This window comes from Salvelinus alpinus, chromosome 19 (assembly GCF_045679555.1).
Source record: "Salvelinus alpinus chromosome 19, SLU_Salpinus.1, whole genome shotgun sequence".
Taxonomy (NCBI): Eukaryota; Metazoa; Chordata; class Actinopteri; order Salmoniformes; family Salmonidae; genus Salvelinus; species Salvelinus alpinus.
This window is the reverse complement of record NC_092104.1, coordinates 7846277-7869876: the sequence shown is the minus strand read 5'-3', so window position 1 is coordinate 7869876 and position 23600 is coordinate 7846277. Positions and strand designations below refer to the sequence as shown.

At 45.6% G+C, this 23600-nt stretch overlaps 1 protein-coding gene across 1 annotated transcript in view; it reads left to right on the top strand.

Moving 5' to 3' along the window:
• Positions 1–350: 350 nt before the first annotated feature.
• LOC139544968 (protein unc-13 homolog B-like) overlaps positions 351–23600 on the top strand; it is a 133530-nt gene continuing 110280 nt past the window's right edge. The window contains exon 1 of the mRNA XM_071352221.1: positions 351–1081. The gene's annotated coding sequence lies outside the window, so the exon portion shown is untranslated. The remainder of the gene's footprint in view (positions 1082–23600) is intronic.

Here is a 23600-nt window from a genome sequence, read left to right as displayed (position 1 = left end):
TCAGAATTTAGGACCCGCTTGGGTCCCAGGTCGGATCTCAGAATTTAGGACCCGCTTGGGTCCCAGGTCGGATCTCAGAATTTTGGGTCTGCTGGACCCTTGAAGACCTCTGTGTAGATCATGATAAACCACAGCTGAATAGTGATTGGGTTAAATAGTCTTATGTAAAGGATGAATGTCTTAAGGAAATTAAAATATGGAGAGAGATGTGCTGGTGCTTGACTCAGAGAGAGAGAGAGATCAGTATATATATATAGAGAGAGAGAGGAGGGTGTGGTAGAGAGAGAGTGTGGTAGAGAGAGAGTGAGGCAGCGGTAGAGAGAGGGAGCGGTAGAGTGAAGCAGCGGTAGAGAGAGGGTGCCCATAAAACGTAGAGCAGCTGTTTCCTGTGAGCAACAAGCTGCATTTACTCCGACTGGAGTGGGAGGAGGAGAGATAGAGAGGTGAGAGAAAGACAAACAGGATGGAGGGACCATAGATTGATAAAGAAAGATGAGAAAAGAGCTTGTGTGAGTGACTGTGTCCGAGTGTGAAAAATAGGATGATTGAGAAAGAGAGAGATAGAATGAAAGAGAACCAGAGTGAGTCAACTGTATAAGAAAGAACTGGGATAGATATTGACAAGGAAAGATTAAAGGAGAAGAGAGAGCGAGGGAGAGAAAGAAAAACTCAGTGACAGTGTCACAGAAACAGGTGGGGGTTTTGAGCCAGTCTTACTTCTGTGAGAAAAAGAGAGAGAATATAGAAAGAGAGATAAAGTAGAAACTGCTTATCCTTCCGTTTCTCTTTTTGGACCGGTACTGATGCAAGCACTGGCGCTACTTACCTCTCCGTCCACCTCTGGAGTCGAAGGCTGATGGGATTGCTCCTGGAACACCGGGGGAGGGGGGGGGGACATGACAGTCACGCCCTTAGTTCTAACATTTTTTCAGCCTTTTTAAAAAAGCTCTCCTGTTGACGTGTGGACTCTGCTCCTCTTGTGGATCGCCCCCTTTTTTAGGGGTGTTTCTGCTGATTTTAAACTTTATTCCACTCTTCCTTTTGATGGTTATAGATTTATGTCTGCAGGTATCTCTGTGAGGTAAGTTGGTGTCCGTTCTGCTATCAATCTCACTGGCTGCATGCTCGCCTATTTTTCACAAGCCAAAGAATACAGTATCTACTGCATCCACTATTGGATTTTGTTGTAAAAAAAAAAGAAAAGCAGAACTGTCTTTAATAATGATGTATGATGTTGAAATAGTGAAGACAAATATACACATTTCCTCTCCTGTCCTCATCGCAGCCAGATTCTATTCTGAAATCCACAGGGACACAGGGACATATTACTGCCACAGCACTGCTGTCTCTCTCTCTCTATCTTTCCCTCTTTCTCGCTCTCTTCCTCTCTGTCTCTCTCTATCTTTCCCTCTTTCTCTCTCTCTTCCTCTCGGTCTCTCAATTCAAGTTCACTTTCCATTTAAGGGGCTTTATTAGCATGGGAAACATATGTTTACATTGCCAGAGCAAGTGAAATGGATAATAAACAAACGAGTAAACATTACACTCATAACATTTCCAAAAGAATAAAGACATTTAACATTTCATACTTTGTGAAAATAGATTAAGTACAAAAGGGAAAATAATTTACAATGGTGTTTGTTCTTCACTGGTTGCCCTTTTCTTGTGGCAACAGGTCACAAATTTTGCTGCTGTGATGACACACTGTGGTATTTCACCCAGTAGATATCGGAGTTAGGTTATGGAAGTTTATCAAAATTGTGTTCGTTTTTTCAAATTATTTTTGGGTCTGTGTAATCTGAGGGGAATATGGGTTTAATATGTGCAGCTCAGTTTCCACCTCATTTTGTGGGCAGTGTGCACATATCCTGTCTTCTCTTGAGAGCCAGGTCTGCCTACGGTGGCCTTTCTCAATAGCACGGCTATGCTCACTGGGTCTGTACTTAAGTTTGTGTCAGTCACGGTGGTCAGGTATTCTGCCACTGTGTACTCTCTGTTTGGGGCCAAATATCATTCTAGTTTGTTTGTTAATTCTTTCCAATGTGTCAAGTAATTATCTTTTTGTTTTCTCATGATTTCGTTGGATCTAATTGTGTTGCTGTCCTGGGGCTCTGTGGGGTCTGTTTGTGTTTGTGAACAGAGCCCCAGGACCAGCTTGCTTAGAGGACTCTTCTCCAGGTTAATCTCTCTGTAGGTGATGGCTTTGTTATGGACGGTTTGGGAATTGCTTCCTTTCTTGGTGGTTGTAGAATTTAACGTCTCTTTTCTGGATTTTGATAATTAGCGGGTATCAGCCTTGTTCTACTCTGCATGCATTATTTGGTGTTTTACGTTGTACACTGAGGATATTTTTGCAGAATTCTGCATGCAGAGTCTCAATTTGGTGTTTGTCCCATTTTGTGAATTACATTACATTTACATTTAAGTCATTTAGCAGACGCTCTTATCCAGAGCGACTTACAAATTGGATTCTTTGTTAGTGAGCGGACCCCAGACCTCACATTCGTAAAGGGCAATGGGTCCTATAACTTATTCAAGTATTTTTAGCCAGATCCTAATTGGTATGTCTAATTTTCTGTTAATTTTGATGGCGTAGAAGGCCCTTCTTGTCTCTCAGATCGTTTACAGGTTTGTGGACGTTACCTGTAGTGCTGATGTTTAGGCCGAGGTATGTATCGTGATCTAGTGCAACGGTTTCTAGATGGAATTTGTATTTGTGGTCCTGGCAACTGGACATTTTTTGGAACACAATAATTTTTTTATTACTGAGATGTACTGTCAGGGCCCAGGTCTGACAGAATCTGTGCAGAAGATCTAGGTGCTGCTGTAGGCCCTCCTTTGTTTGGGACAGAAGCACCAGATCATCAGCAAACAGCAGACATTTGACTTCAGATTCTAGTAGGGTGAGGCCGGGTGCTGCAGACTGTTCTAGTGCCCTCGCCAATTCGTTGATGTATATGTTGAAGAGGGTGGGGCTTAAGCTGCGTCCCTTACTCACCCCATGGCCCTGTTGAAAGAAATGTGTGTGTTTTACCAATTTTAACCAAATGCTTGATTTTTATAATGTTGTGTTTTTCCCCCAGCACCACTTTCCATCAAGTTGTATAGCAGACCCTCATGCCAAATTGAGTCAAAGGCTTTTTTAAAATCAACAAATCATGAGAAGACTTTGCCTTCGTCTTGGTTTGTTTGTTTGTCAATTAGGGTGTGCAGGGTGAATACGTGGTCTGTTGTTTGGTAATTTGGTAGAAAGCCAATTTGACATTTGTTTCAATACATTGTTCTGTCTGTCTGTCTGTCTGTCTGTCTGTCTGTCTGTCTGTCTGTCTGTCTGTCTGTCTGTCTGTCTGTCTGTCTGTCGCTCCCTCTCTCTCTGTCTTTCTGTCTCTCTCTCTCTGTCTCTCTCTCTCAGTCTGTCTGTCTGTCTCTCTCCTCTACACCCATACACTCTGGCTTTCCATCTGTGAGCATAACCACACAGTCAGGCTCAATTCAGCCTTCAAAGTCACTAATCCACTAATGGACTGTCTGGTGATTGATTGTCAACCTGGGCTCATACTCTCATACTGTGGTTAGATTCTGGTACAGACTGACTGTGGTTTGATTCTGGTACAGACTGACTGTGGTTTGATTCTGGTACAGACTGACTGTGGTTTGATTCTGGTACAGACTGACTGTGGTTAGATTCTGGTACAGACTGACTGTGGTTAGATTCTGGTACAGACTGACTGTGGTTTGATTCTGGTACAGACTGACTGTGGTTTGATTCTGGTACAGACTGACTGTGGTTTGATTCTGGTACAGACTGACTGTGGTTAGATTCTGGTACAGACTGACTGGTTTGATTCTGGTACAGACTGACTGTGGTTAGATTCTGGTACAGACTGACTCTGGTTTGATTCTGGTACAGACTGACTGTGGTTTGATTCTGGTACAGACTGACTGTGGTTTGATTCTGGTACAGACTGACTGTGGTTTGATTCTGGTACAGACTGACTGTGGTTTGATTCTGGTACAGACTGACTGTGGTTTGATTCTGGTACAGACTGACTGACTGTGGTTAGATCGTGGTACTGACTGGTTAGATCGTGGTACTGACTGGTTAGATCGTGGTACTGACTGGTTAGATCGTGGTACTGACTGGTTAGATCGTGGTACTGACTGGTTAGATCGTGGTACTGACTGGTTAGATCGTGGTACTGACTGGTTAGATCGTGGTACTGACTGGTTAGATCGTGGTACTGACTGTGACTGTCTGTTAAGGGTTGAGACGGTGTCAGTTTGTGTCTCTCTGTGTCCTCAGACTCTGGCTCCGTTCAGATTCAGCTTCCAAATGAACAAATTATGGATGATTAGACTGTCAACCGTGTGTGTGGTGTGTGTGTGTGTGTGAGTCATGCTCTGGTGCTGTGTCATAAACTCTAATTTGGCACAAGGACAACCTACATACACACACACACACACACACACACACACCACGCACCACACACCACACACCACACACCACACACACACACACACACACACACACACACACACACACACACACACACACACACACACACACACACACACACACACACACACACACACACACACCCCTATACACATCCATAGTGTGTAGGCAGTGGGGAAGTGATTGTGTGATTGATAGGGTTGGTAGCTGTAAGCAGAGACAATAGATACATACTTCAGTGTCCTCCAGTGACAGAACACACAGGATGAGGGGAGGGAATACTGATCTCCTGGAGGAAATACAGGAACAAGGATCAGAGAGAGGGATTGGGAGATTGAGAGACTGAGACGTGGCTGCCCTCCATGCTTGTTATTGGTTTCTGCCCGCAGTACAGCATGCCCATACTACAGCCCCATGAGGTGAACTGACCTGATTGTTGTATCAGCGTTTTCAGATCTCCTTCCTTGGAACTTGTTTTAGTCTCCCAGTTAGAGGAAATGGAAAGAGAGCCTGTGAAGCGACTTCCGACTTTTGGACGTTACCAAGGCGACAGTCCATCTCAACTCCTCCTCCACATTTACTGGATCGGTTCAACAGTGAACAAGAAAACCTCCCGCGACAGTTTTTTTCTCTCTCGTCAGGACCTTTAAGTATGTCTGCTACGTTAGGTTAGCGATGGAATAACATACAATACCTTCTCTAACCAACATGGCCGCTAGCCGTCAAAAGTGTGTCTGTTCCTTCCTTTCACTATTTTTAATCCTGGGAAAACATTGGAGTCAAAGTTCAGCTGCAGCTTCCTCCTTTAATGGGAAACCATTACATCCTCCTGAATGGAACAGGGGGCTACATAAGACCAGAAAGATGATTTGTCGTTTCTGGGATGGCAAAGAGAAAGATAAAATTGATTAGCACCAGGCTTGTCCTGTTAGCTAGCGGTGGCAGGCTGCCAAAGATGGCTCAGAAGGCTCACAGAACAGTAGTGTTCTGTCAGGAATGATGAAGGCAAGGAGAGATGGAGAGGAGGACTGGAGGAAGGGATGGGGGAAGGATGGATGGAGAGGAGGACTGGAGGAAGGGACGGGGGAAGGATGGATGGAGAGAGGAGGACTGGAGGAAGGGATGAGGGAAGGAGAGATGGAGAGGAGGAAGGGACAGGGGGAAGGATAGATGGAGAGAGGAGGACTGGAGGAAGGGATGGGGGAAGGATGGATGGAGAGAGGAGGACTGGAGGAAGGGATGAGGGAAGGAGAGATGGAGAAAGGAGAGAGGAGGACTGGAGGAAGGGACGGGGGAAGGAGAGATGAAGAGGAGGACTGGAGGAAGGGATGGGGGAAGGAGAGATGGAGAGGAGGACTGGAGGAAGGGACGGGGGAAGGATGGATGGAGAGAGGAGGACTGGAGGAAGGGATGAGGGAAGGAGAGATGGAGAGAGGACTGGAGGAAGGGATGAGGGAAGGAGAGATGGAGAGGAGGACTTAACCTTTATTTAACTAGGCAAGTCAGTTAAGTACACATTGTTATTTACAATGATGGCCTACCCCGGATAAACCCGGGCGACGCTGGGCCAATTGTGCGCCGCCCTATGGGACTCCCAATCACGGCCCGTTGTGATACAGCCTGGAATCAAACCAGGGTCTGTAGTGACGCCTCAAGCACTGAGATGCAGTGCCTTAGAACGTTGTTCCACTCGGGAGACCAATCAATCAGGTCGCGCAACTGAAAGATGCCAATTCTGCCAATGAGAGGATTGCGTGAAATATTCCGAATGTATGATTGGACAAAGAGATGAAAAGGAGCTTGATGTTCAATCACATGGAATTGTCGTCTCTTCACATTTATGGTGACTAAAATGACAAGTAATTTGTAATGGTTGTTGTTTTTTTTCCAGGGCGTCTCGTTATTGTCATAGTTTTATTCAGGAAAAGTAGGTCGTTGATAAGTATATTTAGTCATAGTTATCGTTGACGAAATTAACACTGATGGGTGCTGAGACATTTGGGGATCACTGTTCTGAATGGTACGAGGACCACTGTTCTGAATGGTACGAGGACCACTGTTCTGAATGGTACGAGGACCACTGTTCTGAATGGTACGAGAACCACTGTTCTGAATGGTACGAGAACCACTGTTCTGAATGGTACGAGGACCACTGTTCTGAATGGTACGAGAACCACTGTTCTGAATGGTACGAGAACCACTGTTCTGAATGGTACGAGGACCACTGTTCTGAATGGTACGAGAACCACTGTTCTGAATGGTACAGGAACCACTGTTCTGAATGGTACAGGAACCACTGTTCTGAATGGTACAGGAACCACTGTTCTGAATGGTACAGGAACCACTGTTCTGAATGGTACAGGAACCACTGTTCTGAATGGTACAGGAACCACTGTTCTGAATGGTACAGGAACCACTGTTCTGAATGGTACAGGAACCACTGTTCTGAATGGTACAAGAACCACTGTTCTGAATGGTACAGGAACCACTGTTCTGAATGGTACAAGAACCACTGTTCTGAATGGTACAGGAACCACTGTTCTGAATGGTACAGGAACCACTGTTCTGAATGGTACAAGAACCACTGTTCTGAATGGTACAGGAACCACTGTTCTGAATGGTACAGGAACCACTGTTCTGAATGGTACAGGAACCACTGTTCTGAATGGTACAAGAACCACTGTTCTGAATGGTACAGGAACCACTGTTCTGAATGGTACAGGAGTAATGTTCAGGTCCTTCTAGGCTCTCAAGATGCAGTGACATTTTATTTTCCTTCTTTCTCCATTTGTAATTATTTCTGTCAGCCCGGTGTATCTTGTCACTGAAATCTAAAATAACCACTGTCGTTACATGAAGCTGTTCTCTCTCTCTCAATTCAATTCAATTGACTTTATTGACATGGCAAGTTATTATTACTTACATTGTCAAAGTATACATATCGAAAAATGTAAATAAAATATATATGTATATATATACACAAAATATATATATATTTATATATAAATAAATGGTGGGATTAACAGCAATAATAATAGTAGTAGTGGACATGGGATTACCATTAATAACAGCTACAACAACAATATTAATCAGAACAACAATACATTAAAGCAACAGTAGTAGACCAGTGTCAACATGACTGAGAAGACACATGACCTGGTACGAAAGACAAAACAAAACTAAGCTAAATGGGAAATATTATCAACATTACTTTGCATTTTTCACTGGCTGTCCCTCAGGCTGTGGCAGGAGGACACATATTTGGCTGCCAAAACTGCACATTTTGGCTTTTCACCCAATAAATATTTGAATTTTTCTTCATCTTTTATAGTTTCAAATTCTTTGTATTGAATTATAATTTTGGGAAAGAAATATGCTCTTAGGTCTGAGTATTTGTCACAGTGTAGTAGGAAATGCACTTCTGTCTCTACCTCTCCCCTGGAGCAGAGTGAGCACAGCCTGTCCTCCCTGGGCAGCCAGGTTTGTCTGTGACGACCGGTCTCTATAGCCAGACTGTGCTCACTGAGTCTGTACCTAGTCAATGTTTTCCTCAGTTTTCTATCAGTCACAGTGGTCAGATAGTCTGCCACCATGTACTGTCTGTTTAGAGCCAAATAGCATTGAAGTTTACTTTGATTTTTTGTGGTGTCTTTCCAATAGGTTATATATTTTTCTTTTTGTTTTGTGATGATTTGGTTGGGCCAGATTTTCTGAGGGCTGTCCCGAGGCTCTATGGGGTTGGTTTGGGTTGGTGAACTGAGCCTCAGAACCAGCTGGCTGAGGGGACTCTTCTCTGGTTTCATCTCTTGACATTGTAGAGCTGTGTGATGGAATGTTTTAGGGTCACTTGTTTTTAGATGGTTGTAAAATTTGATGGCTCTTTTTTCTATTCGAATGAGGAGGGGATATTGGCCCAATTCTGCCCTACATGCGTTATTTGGAGTTTTTCTTTGTACTTGCAATACAGTCTTGCAAAACTCTGCATGCAATACTTCAATTGGATGTTTGTCCCATTTAGTAAATTCATTATTAGACAGCGGACCCCATACTTCACTGCCATATAGAGCAATTGGTTCTATAACTGATTGAAAAATTTTGAGCCAGATTCTAATTGGAATTTCAATTTTGATGTTCCTTTTAATGGCATAGAATGCTCTTCTTGCTTTGTCTCTCAGCTCATTCACAGCCATGTGAAAGCTACCTGTGTTGCTGATATTTAGTCCTAGATATGTGTAGTTTTTGGTGTGTTCTAATAGAACTGTGTCCAAATAGAATTTATATTTGTCATCCTTATTTCCGGACCTTTTTTGGAATATCATTATATTTGTTTTTTTTAGGTTAACGGTCAGAGCCCAAGTCTGACAGAACCTGTGAAGATGATCTAGGTGTTGCTGTAACCCCTCTTTAGTGGGAGACAGCAGCACCAGGTCATCTGCGTACAGCAGACACTTGATTTCAGTGTTGTGTAGGGTGATACCAGGTGCTGCCGATTCTTCTAATGTTTTTGCCAATTCATTAATGTAGATGTTAAATAATGTTGGACTTATTGGGCAGCCCTGTTTCACTCCCCGCCCCTGAGAGAAGAAGTCTGTTTGCTTGTTGCCAATTTTAACCGCACATTTGTTTTTAGTGTACATTGATTTAATAAAATCATATGTTTTCCCTCCAATACCACTTTCTATTAGTTTATAAAAAAGACCTTCGTGCCAAATTGAATCAAATGCTTTCTTGAAATCTACAAAACACGAGTAGATTTTGCCTTTGTTTTGGTTAACTTGTTTATCAATTAGAGTGTGGAGGGTGTAAATGTGGTCTGTTGTACGATAATTTTTTAGAAATCCAATCTGGCTTCTGCTCAGGACGTTGTGTTCGTCAAGGAAATGATGTAGTCTGCTATTTATAATACTGCAGAGAATTTTCCCCAAGTTGCTGTTAACGCATATTCCTCTGTAATTATTTGGGTCAAATTTGTCTCCATTTTTATAGATTGGTGTGATCAATCCCTGGTTCCAAATATCGGGGAAAATACCTGCAGTGAGGATAATGTTGAAGAGTTTGAGTATAGCCAATTTGAATTTGTGGTCTGTATATTTGATCATTTCATTTAAAATCCCATCAGCACCACAGGCCTTTTTGGGTTGGAGATTGCATATTTTTTCCAATAATTCTTCTTCTGTAATTTGGGTATCCACAGGATTCTGATAGTCTTTGACTGCTAATTCAAGGATTTGTAATTTATCTTGTATATCTTTTTGTTCTGGGCTCTTTGTTATATTGCTGTAGAGGTTTGCAAAGTGATTTCTCCACATATCCCCATTTTGGATAGCCAACTCCTCATGATGAGGTTTGTTTAATTTATTCCAATTCTCCCAGAAGTGGTTTGATTCTATGGATTCCTCAATTCCATCCAGCTGATTTCTAATGTGCTGTTCCTTTTTTGTTCTTAGGGTGCGTTTGTATTGCTTCAGTGTTTCCCCATATTGAAGGCGTATATTTTTGTTGTCTGGTTCTCTGTGTTTTTGATTAGATATATTTCTCAATGACTTTCTTAGATTTTTGCAATCATTATCAAACCATTTTTCATTATCTGTTATTTTTGGTTTGCTCTTATGCTTCTTTAGATTAGCCAAGGAGGCTAATTTGTCAAATATAAAGTTTATGTTCCTAACGGCCAAATTTACACCTTCATTGCTGAAGGAGAATGTTAAGGCTAAAAAGTTGTCCAGGAGAGATTGTATTTTTTGGCTACTAATTGCTTTTTGGTAGATGTCTGTACTGTTTGCACTCCATCTATAGGCTTGTTTAGTACCATGTAATTGATTGGGCCATGATGCTTCATGGTTGGGTTCTGCTCTTCTCAGATACACTGTGATTTTACTGTGGTCTGAGAGAGGTGTTAGTGGGCTGACTGTGAAGGCTCTGAGAGACTCTGGGTTTAGGTCGGTGAGGAAGTAGTCTACAGTGCTGCTGCCAAGGGATGAGCTGTAGGTGTACCTACCAAAAGAGTCTCCTCTCAGCCTGCCATTGACTATGTACAGACCCAGTGTTCGACAGAGCCTCAGGAGCTGTAATCCATTTTTGTTTTTCACTTTGTCATAGTTGTTTCTGTGGGGGTATGTGGGGAGGGAAAGGTTATTGCTTCCTGGTAGGTGTTTATCCCCATGACTGTTAATAGTGTCTTGTTCTTCTGCTATTCTAGCATTCAGGTCTCCACAGACCAGTACGTTGCCTTGGGCCTGAAAGTGACTAATCTCTCCCTCTAGAATGGAGAAGCTCTCTTCGTTGAAGTAGGGTGACTCTGAGGGGGGAATGTATGTGGCACAGAGGAAGACATTTTTATCTGTCAAGATAGCTTCCTTGTTGATTTTTAACCAGATAAAGAATTCTCCTGTTTTGATCAATTCGATTGAATTAATTAGTTCAGATTTATACCATATTAGCATTCCCCCTGAGTCTCTGCCCTGTTTGATTCCTTTTAATTTAGTGGATGGTATGATTATCTCCCTATAACCTAGTGGGCAGCCAGTGGAAACATCACCTCTGCACCATGTTTCCTGTAGTACTAAAATATCAACATCATCAATTTCTTTCAGGAAGTCTGGGTTTCTGCTCTTTAGCCCAAAAGCAGAATTGCTTCCGGTATGTATGATTATGTGGCTTGGCGACCCGAGATGGTTCTTATCAAGCAGCTCCATGACACTTTGCGTTGTTGGGCACCACACCTTTCTCGTTTTGTGTCTAGGGAAAAGTTTCTTCTCCTGAACATACTTCCCATTTGAGTCCATTAACAGGACGATGTCAGCCAGTGTTTCTTCTGGACTGGGGGGGGCAGAGGGGGGGCTGGTGGGTGTTGGAGCTGGGGTGTGGCTGGTCTGTGTGGGTGCCACTGTCAGTGGGAGGCTGTTCTGTGGGTTGGGGAGGAGGGGTGCAGCAGCCAGGGCTGGGGAAGTCTGGCTGGTTGAGCTGGGCTCCTCTGCTGTGTGAGGGCAGGTCATAGGGTGGTGATCTATCTGCTCCTGCAGCCTGTCCTCTGCTCTCTTTCTCTCCTGCAGCTCCTCTCTTAGTGCGGTCAGCTCCTTATTGCTGCTCTGCCTGTCTTTTTGGAGCTCTCTCACCTCCTTTGTTAGATCAGCCAGCTCTCTCTTGAGTCCGTCTCTCTCTTGCTGAACCTCTTTCAGCTGTGTTGCAAAGCTGCTGTCCTGCTCTGTCCTCACCTTGGTTAGGAGCTCCTCTAAGGTGTGGTTGTCTGGTTGCTGTTTGCTCACGCTCTCCCTGAGCAGGACCACCTCCCCCTCCAGTTTGGTGAACTCATCCCTCATGGCAGCCATGGTGGTGAAGAGGGCCTGAGCCTGCTCTGCACTGAGGGGGTCGCTCTCCTCTTGGGGCGTGTCCTCCACTATGGTGGGAAGAGAGGTGCTGGATGTGCCTTGTTGGGTGGGGAGGGTAAGGGTGAGGGTGGTGCTGGGGGAGTTTGTCTTGTGGGAGGGCGTGTCACTGGTGGTGTCCTTCTCTCTCTCCGCTCTCTCCTTAATGGTCTGAAAGTCTGTTTCAAACAGCCTGATGTTACCTTGCACCATGACAGTCCCAGTCTTGTAGAGGTTGATTGTTATCATGGTGCTGTCAGGGTCGTCTGTCTCTTTGATTTTCAGCTTCCACCCATTACAGATTCCCTCTTTCTTTATGCATGGGTAGTGAGAGCAGACTGCTGAGCGCCATGCATTTGGCTGGTCAGTGAGGAAGATGAGATTACTCACGTCACCGTTTTTGTAGAGGTCTGCAAAAAGGGTTTCTGGCCTCTCCTCTAGTAGTTTCTGTTTGAAAGCTTTCCTCATTGTGTCATTTTTGGCCTTTTTTGGGTAGAGAATGGATTCTGCGCTGAGGGGGAGTGCGGACATGGTGTCTGTGCGCTCTGCTACTACCGCTACTGCTGCGCTGTTCTGCTGCCCCGTTGCCATGGCAACCGATTTGTTCGTCTGCTGTTCGCGCTACTTTCAAAAATCAGCAAATATAGTGAAAAATCCTCACACAAAAGACTGAAGATATGTTTACAGTTAGTCCGTGCTCCTTTTTGGTTTACTCACTCAGTTTGGTCGTTTGATGTAGTTGTATTAACTGACCTTGTTAGGTTTGTTCTAGCTCGTTTCTTATGGCTAGCTTGTTAGTCTGCTGGCTGGGTCTTTGTTGTGTAGCTAGCTAGCTAGACTCAAGACTTCTTAACTTGAGGCGCAAAGTTACTTTTTTTTCTATTCTGAATGTATAGAGTTGTTGTTCATCACTTCTTGTCTGGAATTCTTCTTCGATTAGAGTGTTTATCTCATTCTAAAAACCCAAAAAATCAAATATATCAGGAGCTCATGTTGAGCATGACTCTCTCTCTCTCTCTCTCTCTCTCTCTCTCTCTCTCTTAAAACCAGCTGTCTTATGTCTGTCATTCCTCCCCTCTGGATTAAAGCCTGCTGCTAATGCTGGTATTTATTTTCTGTCAGACACACAACACAGCACGTTTCTAATGAAATCCCAAGTTCAAGAAACATTAGGAAAAGGTGGCACTCCAAAAAGATTCACCTTTTTATTATCGTTGGGGCAGGCTGCCACGTTTCGGCAGTTATGCCCTCGTCAGCGCATCGGGAGATGTGCCAAAACCGTGCTGCTGCAGAGGTGATAATTACAATTAAAATAAAAACATGAGTGAACCAACAACTGTTACAATACACACACACACTCATTGAGCACACACACACACGGACACACACACACACACACTCATTAAGCACACACACACACGGACACACACACACACTCATTAAGCACACACGGACACACACACACACACACTCATTAAGCACACACACACACGGACACACACACACACTCATTAAGCACACACACACACGGACACACACACACACTCATTAAGCACACACACACACGGACACACACACACTCATTAAGCACACACACACGGACACACACACACACGGACACACACACATACGGACACACACACACACTCATTAAGCACACACGCACACACTCATTAAGCACACACACACACGGACACACATACGGACACACACACACACTCATTAAGCATTAAGCACACACTCATTAAGCACACACACACTCATTAAGCACGGACACACGGACACACACGCATGTACACACACACATTCACGCGCATGTACACATACACACACACACAGACGCACGCACACACGCATGCACACACACAGCATTCTTGTGTAAATTCCTGACATGTAGGCAGGTGTTGATTAGGGATTTCCAATCTCTCCAGGGCAAAGGTCAATATACTTTCAATATATTTCCTGTGGGGTAGGAGTGGTAGCAGGGGTAGGAGGGGTAGCAGGGGTAGGAGTGGTAGCAGGGGTAGGAGTGGTAGCAGGGTAGCAGGGGTAGGAGGGTAGCAGGGTAGGAGGGTAGCAGGGGTAGCAGGGGTATTAGGGGTAGGAGGGGTAGCAGGGGTAGGAGTGGTAGCAGGGGTAGGAGTGGTAGCAGGGTAGCAGGGGTAGGAGGGTATCAGGGTAGGAGGGTAGAAGGGGTAGCAGGGGTATTAGGGGTAGGAGGGGTAGCAGGGGTAGCAGGGGTATTAGGGGTAGGAGTGGTAGCAGGGGTAGGAGGGGTAGCAGGGGTATTAGGGGTAGGAGTGGTAGCAGGGGTAGGAGGGGTAGAAGGGGTAGGAGGGTAGCAGGGGTAGCAGGGGTAGGAGGGTAGCAGGGGTAGAAGGGGTAGGAGGGTAGCAGGGTAGGAGGGTAGCAGGGGTAGCAGGGGTATTAGGGGTAGGAGTGGTAGCAGGGGTATTAGGGGTAGGAGTGGTAGCAGGGGTAGCAGGGGTATTAGGGGTAGGAGTGGTAGCAGGGGTAGCAGGGGTAGGAGGGTAGCAGGGGTAGGAGGGTAGCAGGGGTAGAAGGGGTATTAGGGGTAGGAGTGGTAGCAGGAGTATTAGGGGTAGGAGGGTAGCAGGGGTAGCAGGGGTATTAGGGGTAGGAGGGTAGAAGGGGTATTAGGGGTAGGAGTGGTAGCAGGGGTAGCAGGGGTAGGAGGGTAGCAGGGGTAGGAGGGTAGCAGGGGTAGCAGGGGTAGGAGTGGTAGCAGGGGTAGCAGGGGTAGGAGGGTAGCAGGGGTATTAGGGGTAGGAGGGTAGCAGGGGTAGCAGGGGTATTAGGGGTAGGAGTGGTAGCAGGGGTAGCAGGGGTATTAGGGGTAGCAGGGGTAGAAGGGTAGCAGGGGTAGAAGGGTAGCAGGGGTAGGAGTGGTAGCAGGGGTATTAGGGGTAGGAGGGTAGCAGGGGTATTAGGGGTAGGAGTGGTAGCAGGGGTATTAGGGGTATGAGTGGTAGCAGGGGTAGAAGGGGTAGGAGGGTAGCAGGGATAGCAGGGGTAGCAGGGGTAGGAGGGTAGCAGGGGTAGCAGGGGTAGGAGGGTATCAGGGGTAGGAAGGTAGGAGGGGTAGCAGGGGTAGGAAAGGTAGGAGGAGTAGGAGGGGTATTAGGGGTAGGAGGGGTAGCAGGGGTAGCAGGGGTATTAGGGGTAGGAGTGGTAGCAGGGGTAGCAGGGGTAGGAGTGGTAGCAGGGGTAGGAGGGGTAGGAGGGTAGCAGGGGTAGCAGGGGTATTAGGGGTAGGAGTGGTAGAGCAGGGGTAGCAGGGGTAGGAGGGGTAGCAGGGGTAGCAGGGGTATTAGGGGTAGCAGGGGTATTAGGGGTAGGAGTGGTAGAAGGGGTATTAGGGGTAGGAGTGGTAGCAGGGGTAGAAGGGGTAGGAGGGTAGCAGGGGTAGCAGGGGTAGCAGGGTAGCAGGGGTAGCAGGGGTAGGAGGGGTAGCAGGGGTAGGAAGGGTAGGAGGAGTAGCAGGGGTAGGAGGGTAGGAGGGGTAGCAGGGGTATTAGGGGTAGGAGGGTAGAAGGGGTAGAAGGGGTAGGAAGGGTAGAAGGAGTAGCAGGGGTAGGAGGGTAGGAGGGGTAGCAGGGGTATGAGGGTAGCAGGGGTAGGAGGGTAGCAGGGGTAGCAGGGGTAGGAGGGTAGCAGGGTTAGCAGGGGTAGGAGGGTAGCAGGGGTAGGAGGGTAGCAGGGGTAGCAGGGGTAGGAGGGTAGCAGGGGTAGGAGGGTAGGAGGGGTAGGAGGGGTAGGAAGGGTAGGAGGAGTAGCAGGGGTAGGAGGGTATGAGGGGTAGCAGGGGTAGGAAGGGTAGGAGGAGTAGCAGGGGTAGCAGGGATAGCAGGGGTAGCAGGGGTAGGAGGGTAGCAGGGGTAGCAGGGGTAGGAGGGTAGAAGGGGTAGGAGGGTAGGAGGGGTAGCAGGGGTAGGAAGGGTAGGAGGAGTAGCAGGGGTAGGAGGGTAGCAGGGGTAGCAGGGGTAGCAGGGGTAGGAGGGGTAGCAGGGGTAGGATGGTAGCAGGGGTAGGAATGGTAGGAGGAGTAGCAGGGGTAGCAGGGGTAGGAGTGGTAGCAGGGGTAGGAGGGTAGCAGGGGTAGGAGTGGTAGCAGGGGTAGCAGGGGTAGCAGGGGTAGCAGGGGTAGCAGGGGTAGGAGTGGTAGCAGGGGTAGGAGTGGTAGCAGGGGTAGCAGGGGTAGCTGGGGTAGGATGTTCCCCTATGATGAAAGGGGGGAATGTGGGAAGCAATAATCAAGCTAATGATTAGTACAAGACGTTACGCAACATAGCAATCGAACTGAATGCAACCCAGAACTGAATTACTCACGTTTGTTCTACCAAAAAACAATTGCTGTTAGAGCAAGCTTCGGGGCACCACCAGTACAGAGCTTGCTCAGGAATGGCAGCAGGCAGGTGTGAGTGCATCTGCATGCACAGTGAGGCGAAGACTTTAGGAGGATGGCCTGGTGTCAAGAAGGGCAGCAAAGAAGCCACTTCACTCCAGGAAAAACATCAGGGACAGACTGATATTCTGCAAAAGGTACAGGGATTGGATTGCGGAGGACTGGGGTAAAGTCATTTTCTCTGATGAATCCCCTTTCCGTTTGTTTGGGGCATCCGGAAAAAAGCTTGTCCGGAGAAGACAAGGTGAGCGCTACCATCAGTCCTGTGTCATGCCAACAGTAAAGCATCCTGAGACCATTCATGTGTGGGGTTGGTTCTCAGCCAGTGGAATGGGCTCATTCACAATTTTGCCTAAGAACACAGGCATGAATAAAGAATGGTACCAACACATCCTCCGAGAGCAACTTCACCCAACCATCCAGGAACAGTTTGGTGACGAACAATGCTTTTTCCAGCATGATGGAGAACCTTGCAATAAGGCAAAAGTGATAACTAAGTGGCTCGGGGAACAAAACATCGATATTTTGGGTCCATGGCCAGTAAACACCTCAGACCTTACTCCCATTGAGAACTTGTGGTCAATCCACAAGAGGCGAGTGGACAAACAAAAACCCACAAACTCCAAGCATTGATTATGCAAGAATGGGCTGCCATCAGTCAGGATGTGGCCCAGAAGTTAATTGCCAGGGCGGATTGCAGAGGTCTTGAAAAAGAAGGGTCAACACTGCAAATATTGACTCTGCATCAACTTCATAGAATTGTCAATAAAAGCCTTTGACACTTATGAAATGCTTGTAATTATACTTCAGCATTTCATAGTAACATCTGACAAAAATATCTAAAAACACAGAAGCAGCAAACTTTTTAAAATATTTGTGTCATTCTTAAAACTTTTGGCCACGACTGTACACCCATTTCGTATAGACCTGCTTGGATCCAAACCCGGTCTGATCCGAGCGAGGGAAGCAGCAGAATAGTCACTTTCTAATCTACTTTATTAACCAGAGCTGATAAAGCGTGAGGGAGAGGAGGCAGAGCGAGGTGACGCGCTAGCAGGGGCCGTGCTGTGTGCACTGGCTACTGTCAGTGTGAGTGAGTGACACGGAGGAGTGAGGGAGGGACGAGAGACTTCAACCAACCAAGCCGACTCGCGCTGTAGTATACAGTGAGGGAAAAAAGTATTTGATCCCCTGCTGATTTTGTACGTTTGCCCACTGACAAAGAAATTATCAGTCTATAATTTTAATGGTAGGTTTATTTGAACAGTGAGAGACAGAATATCAACAAAAAAATCCAGAAAAACGCATGTCAAAAATTTTATGAATTGATTTGCATTTTAATGAGGGAAATAAGTATTTGACCCCTCTGCAAAACATGACTTAGTACTTGGTGGCAAAACCCTTGTTGGCAATCACAGAGGTCAGACGTTTCTTGTAGTTGGCCACCAGGTTTGCACACATCTCAGGAGGGATTTTGTCCCACTCCTCTTTGCAGATCTTCTTCAAGTCATTAAGGTTTCGAGGCTGACGTTTGGCAACTCGAACCTTCAGCTCCCTCCACAGATTTTCTATGGGATTAAGGTCTGGAGACTGGCTAGGCCACTCCAGGACCTTAATGTGCTTCTTCTTGAGCCACTCCTTTGTTGCCTTGGCCGTGTGTTTTGGGTCATTGTCATGCTGGAATACCCATCCACGACCCATTTTCAATACCCTGGCTGAGGGAAGGAGGTTTTCACCCAAGATTTGACGGTACATGGCCCCGTCCATCGTCCCTTTGATGCGGTGAAGTTGTCCTGTCCCTTTAGCAGAAAAACACCCCCAAAGCATAATGTTTCCACCTCCATGTTTGACGGTGGGGATGGTTTCTTGGGGTCATAGGCAGCATTCCTCCTCCTCCAAACACGGCAAGTTGGGTTGATGCCAAAGAACTCCATTTTGGTCTCATCTGACCACAACACGTTCACCCAGTTGTCCTCTGAATCATTCAGATGTTCATTGGCAAACTTCAGACGGGCATGTATATGTGCTTTCTTGAGCAGGGGGACCTTGCGGGCGCTGCAGGATTTCAGTCCTTCACGGCATAGTGTGTTACCAATTGTTTTCTTGATGACTATGGTCCCAGCTGCCTTGAGATCATTGACAAGATCCTCCTGTGTAGTTCTGGGCTGATTCCTCACCGTTCTCATGATCATTGCAACTCCACGAGGTGAGATCTTGCATGGAGCCCCAGGCTGAGGGAGATTGACAGTTCTTTTGTGTTTCTTCCATTTGCGAATAATCACAGAAACTGTTGTCACCTTCTCACCAAGCTGCTTGGCGATGGTCTTGTAGCCCATTCCAGCCTTGTGTAGGTCTACAATCTTGTCCCTGACATCCTTGGAGAGCTCTTTGGTCTTGGCCATGGTGGAGAGTTTGGAATCTGATTGATTGATTGCTTCTGTGGACAGGTATCTTTTATACAGGTAAGAAACTGAGATTAGGAGCACTCCCTTTAAGAGTGTGCTCCTAATCTCCGTTCGTTACCTGTATGAAAGACACCTGGGAGCCAGAAATCTTTTTGATTGAGAAGGGGTCAAATACTTATTTCCCTCATTAAAATGCAAATCAATTTATAACATTTTTGACATGCATTTTTCTGGATATTTTTGTTGTTATTCTGTCTCTCACTGTTCAAATAAAACTACCATTAAAATTATAGACTGATAATTTCTTTGTCAGTGGGCAAACGTACAAAATCAGCAGGGGATCAAATACTTTTTTCCCTCACTGTACTAATAGTTGCCATAGTAGACTAATAGTTGCCATAGTAGACTAATAGCTGCCATAGTATACTAATAGCTACCATAGCTAGGTTATTTATCACCAAATATGATTACGTTGTACCTGTCTTGACTGCATCAACCCGGGAGACGCTAGTTAAGCTAGCTAGATGAGCTGTGTTCGGATACTCATACTACCCACACTAACTGTACTATTTGTGACGTGAATTGAGTGTATATAGTATGCTTATTGGTCATAGTATGGATATAGTTAGTATGCCAAATGTTCCCGGATGTCGTACTAAATTCGCCAAAATATGAAGTATACACGCAGAGGACACTATTTCCGTACTTTAGAGCCCACAATGCAATTCTTCAGGGAAATGGGCGTGGCTTCACATCGTTTTCAGATTTGAAGAAAACAGCGGAAAATATGCAGCCGAAGTCCAACGAGAGCGACTACAAATTCATTGCTTTAACTAATTATGACAAATGTTAATAAAATGTTGAGCAATGTAATAAAGTAAATACTTTTCAAATAAGTTACCTTACACTTTCTGTTGGCTGACAATTTGTTAGCTACGCTATCCTTACGAACCACATATAGCATATCATTACAGCAGTATGTACCGGTATGTTAGCTAGCTTCTTATGGCCATGTGGGACGCTAGCGTCCCACCTGGCCAACATCCGGTGAAATTGCAGAGCGCCAAATTCAAAATACAGAAATAGTCAAATTAAACATTCATAAAAATACAAGTGTTATACATCGGCTTAAAGATTAACTTCTTGTTAATCCAGCCGCTGTGTCAGATTTCAAAAAGGCTTTACGGCGAAAGCATACCATGCGATTATCTGAGGACAGCGCCCCGCTTACAAAAGCATACAAACCAAGTAAAGGAATTACAACCAAGTAAAGGAATTACAAAAGTCAGAAATAGCAATAAAATGAATCACTTACCTTTGATGATCTTCATATGGTTGCAGTCACAAGAGTCCCAGCTACACAATAAATGTTAGTTTTGTTCGATAAAGTCCCTCTTTATTTCCCAAGAACTCAGTTTTGTTGGCGCGTTTTGTTCAGTAATCCACTGGCTCAAAGGCGGTCACGACATGCAGACGAATATATCCTAATACTACTGGTAAAGTTTGTCGAAACATGTCAAACGATGTTTACAATTAATCCTCAAGTTGTCTATTGTCTAAATAATCGATAATATTTCAACCGGACAATAGCGTTTTCAATAGAAAGGAAAAATTACGAAGGGCATGCAATCGGTCACGCGCGCAAACCAGCTCTGCTTTTTTCTACAGTCCACTGAAAGTATGGGCTCATTCTTCCTAATTTTTCAGAAAACAAGCCTGAAACAATGTCTAAAGACTGTTGACATATAGCGGAAGCCATAGGAACTGCAATCTGGGTCCTGTCCCATTACATACTGTATAGGCATTCAATTGAAAAGTACCCACATCAAAAATATGAACCACATACCATATCATTACAGCGGTATGTGCTGGTATGTTAGCTAGCTTCTTATGGCCAGGTGAATTTACAAGCGCACTCTGGCACTCCAGATTGAATTTAAGAACACACCCGAAGTCATAAAATGTCTAACTTGTAATTTGTTATGCTAACAAGCTAGCAAGAGGTTGCATAGCAACAGCATCAACTTCCGGTAGACCTGCGAAGAGCTAGTACTCTCAACTGAAAGGATACTGTCCCGTTTACAGTATACTAAAATGAACTAATAGTATATAGTATGCAATATATACTCATTAATTATGTAGTATACAGTATGTTGGTATGGGTATTCGAAACACAGCTATAGGCTACTTGATGCGTCATGTACTTTCTCATCCTACAGTTACAAATAACAACAACTCCATTCAGACTATAAAGTAGTAGTCTACCTGTTGGCTCTTGGTCGTTGTAGCCTGTCCTTCTCCTTTAACTTTTAATTCCATTATTTTAATTCCATCTTCCATTGATTAGATATCTCCTAACTTTTGCCCCACATGGAGGCTCTATGACTGGAGCCTATTGCCTTGTTGATGACTTATGACTGGCCAACAACAACATCAACAAGCTAATAACCCATAACCCTCTCCATAACCCTCTCCATAACCCTCCATAACCCTCCATAACCCTCTCCATAACCCTCTCCATAACCCTCTCCACAACCCTCTCCATAACCCTCTCCATAACCCTCTCCATAACCCTCTCCATAACCCTCCATAACCCTCTCCATAACCCTCTCCATAACCCTCCATAACCCTCTCCATAACCCTCTCCATAACCCTCCATAACCCTCTCCATAACCATCTCCATAACCCTCCATAACCCTCTCCATAACCCTCTCCATAACCCTCTCCATAACCCTCTCCATAACCCTCCATAACCCTCTCCATAACCCTCCATAACCACCTCCATAACCTCTCCATAACCCTCTCCATAACCCTCTCCATAACCCTCCATAACCTCTCCATAACCCTCTCCATAACCCTCTCCATAACCCTCTCCATAACCCTCTCCATAACCCTCCATAACCCTCCATAACCCTCCATAACCCTCTCCATAACCCTCCATAACCCTCTCCATAACCCTCTCCATAACCCTCTCCATAACCCTCCATAACCCTCTCCATAACCCTCCATAACCACCTCCATAACCTCTCCATAACCCTCTCCATAACCCTCCATAACCTCTCCATAACCCTCTCCATAACCCTCTCCATAACCCTCTCCATAACCCTCTCCATAACCCTCTCCATAACCCTCTCCATAACCCTCCATAACCCTCTCCATAACCCTCTCCATAACCCTCCATAACCCTCTCCATAACCCTCTCCATAACCCTCTCCATAACCCTCCATAACCCTCTCCATAACCCTCCATAACCCTCTCCATAACCCTCCATAACCCTCCATAACCCTCTCCATAACTCTTCCATAACCCTCTCCATAACCCTCTCCATAACCCTCTCCATAACCCTCTCCATAACCCTTCCATAACCCTCTTCTCATAACCCTCCATAACCCTCTCCATAACCCTCCATAACCCTCTCCATAACCCTCCATAACCCTCTCCATAACCCTCTCCATAACCCTCCATAACCCTCCATAACCCTCTCCATAACTCTCCATAACCCTCTCCATAACCCTCTCCATAACCTTCCATAACCCTCCATAACCCTCTCCATAACCCTCTCCATAACCCTCTCCATAACCCTCCATAACCCTCTCCATAACCCTCTCCATAACCCTCTCCATAACCCTCCATAACCCTCTCCATAACCCTCCATAACCACCTCCATAACCTCTCCATAACCCTCTCCATAACCCTCTCCATAACCCTCCATAACCTCTCCATAACCCTCTCCATAACCCTCTTCATAACCCTCCATAACCCTCTCCATAACCCTCCATAACCCTCTCCATAACCTCTCCATAACCCTCTCCATAACCCTCCATAACCACCTCCATAACCTCTCCATAACCCTCTCCATAACCCTCTCCATAACCCTCCATAACCCTCTCCATAACCCTCCATAACCCTCTCCATAACCTCTCCATAACCCTCTCCATAACCCTCTCCATAACCCTCCATAACACTCCATAACCCTCTCCATAACCCTCTCCATAACCCTCCATAACCTCTCCATAACCCTCTCCATAACCCTCTCCATAACCCTCCATAACCCTCTCCATAACCCTCCATAACCCTCTCCATAACCCTCTCCATAACCCTCCATAACCCTCCATAACCCTCTCCATAACCTCTCCATAACCCTCTCCATAACCCTCCATAACTGGGCTGCCTCCTCATCGCCAGATGTCTCTACAGCCTATTATCCATCCAGCTGGTCAGCTGCTCTGACACTATGACCCCATACACGCCATATAATCCCTAAGAATTACTCTAGGACTATGATTCTATGACCTACTAGCATCTACAGCCACTGTGCTAATGAGGAAAACAGGAAAACTTCAGACCCCTAGTCCTAGTCACGTGGAATCACACTTCTATCTCTACTGTTTTTCCACCATTTATCTATCATTTATGGGCTCCCAAGTGGCGCAGCGGTCTAAGGCACTGCATCTCAGTGCTAGAGGCGTCACTACAGACACCCTGGTTCGAATCCAGGCTGTATCACAACCGGCTGTGATTGGGAGTCCCAAAGAGCGGCGCACAATTGGCCCAGCATCGTTCGGGTTTGTAGGCCGTCATTGGAAATAAGAATTTGTTCTTAACTGACTAGCCTAGTTAAATATATATTTTTTTACAATTATCCATAATTTAGCAATCATTTTATCTGAAATTGTTATGGCTTGCTTTGTCTTCTATAGGATTCCATTACATAAAAGTGGTGGCCACATGGTTACCATAGCTACCATGACAGCGCTTTCAGCCAATGTCTTTTGTGTTTTCTCTTTTTTCCCCTCCTTTCTCTCTCTCCCTCGTTCTGATTGTCTTTCCTTTCTCTCTCTCTCGTTCTCCTTGTCTTTCCTTTCTCTCTCCCTCGTTCTGCTTGTCTTTCCTTTCTCTCTCTCCCTCGTTCTCCTTGTCTTTCCTTTCTCTCTCTCCCTCGTTCTGCT